Genomic DNA, 3,535 nt, shown 5'->3' on the forward strand with positions numbered 1-3,535 from the left:
TCTGTCAACGCCACGTCCGTGCTACTATGGCGACGTCACAGGTGTCAGGCGGGTCACATGGCGTGTGGGGTCTGGCCACGCCCCTTAGACTTTCTGACAACGTGAGTGACGCAGAGACGGAGCGGCCTCAGCCAGAGCCGTCACCGCCCCCCGGGCCCCCCAGCACCGAGCAGCCGTCTCCTCCCCCCGGGCCCCCCAGCACCGAGCAGCCGTCTCCTCCCCCCGGGCCCCCCAGCACCGAGCAGCCGTCTCCTCCCCCCGGGCCCCCCAGCACCGAGCAGCCGTCTCCTCCCCCCGGGCCCCCCAGCACCGAGCAGCCGTCACCTCCCCCCGGGCCCCCCAGCACCGAGCAGCCGTCTCCTCCCCCCGGGCCCCCCAGCACCGAGCAGCCGTCTCCTCCCCCCGGGCCCCCCAGCACCGAGCAGCCGTCTCCTCCCCCCGGGCCCCCCAGCACCGAGCAGCCGTCTCCTCCCCCCGGGCCCCCCAGCACCGAGCAGCCGTCTCCTCCCCCCGGGCCCCCCAGCACCGAGCAGCCGTCTCCTCCCCCCGGGCCCCCCAGCACCGAGCAGCCGTCTCCTCCCCCCGGGCCCCCCAGCACCGAGCAGCCGTCTCCTCCCCCCGGGCCCCCCAGCACCGAGCAGCCGTCTCCTCCCCCCGGGCCCCCCAGCACCGAGCAGCCGTCTCCTCCCCCCGGGCCCCCCAGCACCGAGCAGCCGTCTCCTCCCCCCGGGCCCCCCAGCACCGAGCAGCCGTCTCCTCCCCCCGGGCCCCCCAGCACCGAGCAGCCGTCTCCTCCCCCCGGGCCCCCCAGCACCGAGCAGCCGTCTCCTCCCCCCGGGCCCCCCAGCACCGAGCAGCCGTCTCCTCCCCCCGGGCCCCCCAGCACCGAGCAGCCGTCACCTCCCCCCGGGCCCCCCAGCACCGAGCAGCCGTCTCCTCCCCCCGGGCCCCCCAGCACCGAGCAGCCGTCTCCTCCCCCCGGGCCCCCCAGCACCGAGCAGCCGTCTCCTCCCCCCGGGCCCCCCAGCACCGAGCAGCCGTCTCCTCCCCCCGGGCCCCCCAGCACCGAGCAGCCGTCTCCTCCCCCCGGGCCCCCCAGCACCGAGCAGCCGTCTCCTCCCCCCGGGCCCCCCAGCACCGAGCAGCCGTCTCCTCCCCCCGGGCCCCCCAGCACCGAGCAGCCGTCTCCTCCCCCCGGGCCCCCCAGCACCGAGCAGCCGTCACCTCCCCCCGGGCCCCCCAGCACCGAGCAGCCGTCTCCTCCCCCCGGGCCCCCCAGCACCGAGCAGCCGTCTCCTCCCCCCGGGCCCCCCAGCACCGAGCAGCCGTCTCCTCCCCCCGGGCCCCCCAGCACCGAGCAGCCGTCTCCTCCCCCCGGGCCCCCCAGCACCGAGCAGCCGTCTCCTCCCCCCGGGCCCCCCAGCACCGAGCAGCCGTCACCTCCCCCCGGGCCCCCCAGCACCGAGCAGCCGTCTCCTCCCCCCGGGCCCCCCAGCACCGAGCAGCCGTCTCCTCCCCCCGGGCCCCCCAGCACCGAGCAGCCGTCTCCTCCCCCCGGGCCCCCCAGCACCGAGCAGCCGTCACCTCCCCCCGGGCCCCCCAGCACCGAGCAGCCGTCTCCTCCCCCCGGGCCCCCCAGCACCGAGCAGCCGTCTCCTCCCCCCGGGCCCCCCAGCACCGAGCAGCCGTCTCCTCCCCCCGGGCCCCCCAGCACCGAGCAGCCGTCACCGCCCCCCGGGCCCCCCAGCACCGAGCACCCGTCTCCTCCCCCCGGGCCCCCCAGCACCGAGCAGCCGTCACCTCCCCCCGGGCCCCCCAGCACCGAGCAGCCGTCACCTCCCCCCGGGCCCCCCAGCACCGAGCAGCCGTCTCCTCCCCCCGGGCCCCCCAGCACCGAGCAGCCGTCTCCTCCCCCCGGGCCCCCCAGCACCGAGCAGCCGTCTCCTCCCCCCGGGCCCCCCAGCACCGAGCAGCCGTCTCCTCCCCCCGGGCCCCCCAGCACCGAGCAGCCGTCACCTCCCCCCGGGCCCCCCAGCACCGAGCAGCCGTCTCCTCCCCCCGGGCCCCCCAGCACCGAGCAGCCGTCTCCTCCCCCCGGGCCCCCCAGCACCGAGCAGCCGTCACCTCCCCCCGGGCCCCCCAGCACCGAGCAGCCGTCTCCTCCCCCCGGGCCCCCCAGCACCGAGCAGCCGTCTCCTCCCCCCGGGCCCCCCAGCACCGAGCAGCCGTCTCCTCCCCCCGGGCCCCCCAGCACCGAGCAGCCGTCACCGCCCCCCGGGCCCCCCAGCACCGAGCAGCCGTCTCCTCCCCCCGGGCCCCCCAGCACCGAGCAGCCGTCACCTCCCCCCGGGCCCCCCAGCACCGAGCAGCCGTCACCTCCCCCCGGGCCCCCCAGCACCGAGCAGCCGTCTCCTCCCCCCGGGCCCCCCAGCACCGAGCAGCCGTCTCCTCCCCCCGGGCCCCCCAGCACCGAGCAGCCGTCTCCTCCCCCCGGGCCCCCCAGCACCGAGCAGCCGTCACCTCCCCCCGGGCCCCCCAGCACCGAGCAGCCGTCTCCTCCCCCCGGGCCCCCCAGCACCGAGCAGCCGTCTCCTCCCCCCGGGCCCCCCAGCACCGAGCAGCCGTCACCCGCCCCCCGGGCCCCCCAGCACCGAGCAGCCGTCTCCTCCCCCCGGGCCCCCCAGCACCGAGCAGCCGTCACCTCCCCCCGGGCCCCCCAGCACCGAGCAGCCGTCACCTCCCCCCGGGCCCCCCAGCACCGAGCAGCCGTCTCCTCCCCCCGGGCCCCCCAGCACCGAGCAGCCGTCTCCTCCCCCCGGGCCCCCCAGCACCGAGCAGCCGTCACCTCCCCCCGGGCCCCCCAGCACCGAGCAGCCGTCTCCTCCCCCCGGGCCCCCCAGCACCGAGCAGCCGTCTCCTCCCCCCGGGCCCCCCAGCACCGAGCAGCCGTCACCTCCCCCCGGGCCCCCCAGCACCGAGCAGCCGTCTCCTCCCCCCGGGCCCCCCAGCACCGAGCAGCCGTCTCCTCCCCCCGGGCCCCCCAGCACCGAGCAGCCGTCTCCTCCCCCCGGGCCCCCCAGCACCGAGCAGCCGTCACCGCCCCCCGGGCCCCCCAGCACCGAGCAGCCGTCTCCTCCCCCCGGGCCCCCCAGCACCGAGCAGCCGTCACCTCCCCCCGGGCCCCCCAGCACCGAGCAGCCGTCACCTCCCCCCGGGCCCCCCAGCACCGAGCAGCCGTCTCCTCCCCCCGGGCCCCCCAGCACCGAGCAGCCGTCTCCTCCCCCCGGGCCCCCCAGCACCGAGCAGCCGTCTCCTCCCCCCGGGCCCCCCAGCACCGAGCAGCCGTCACCTCCCCCCGGGCCCCCCAGCACCGAGCAGCCGTCTCCTCCCCCCGGGCCCCCCAGCACCGAGCAGCCGTCTCCTCCCCCCGGGCCCCCCAGCACCGAGCAGCCGTCACCTCCCCCCGGGCCCCCCAGCACCGAGCAGCCGTCTCCTCCCCCCGGGCCCCCCAGCACCGAGCAGCCGTCACCTCCCC

The sequence above is a fragment of the Taudactylus pleione genome, unplaced genomic scaffold, assembly GCF_031769625.1.
Source record: "Taudactylus pleione unplaced genomic scaffold, aTauple2 ptg000050l, whole genome shotgun sequence".
In the NCBI taxonomy this organism is placed as follows: Eukaryota; Metazoa; Chordata; class Amphibia; order Anura; family Myobatrachidae; genus Taudactylus; species Taudactylus pleione.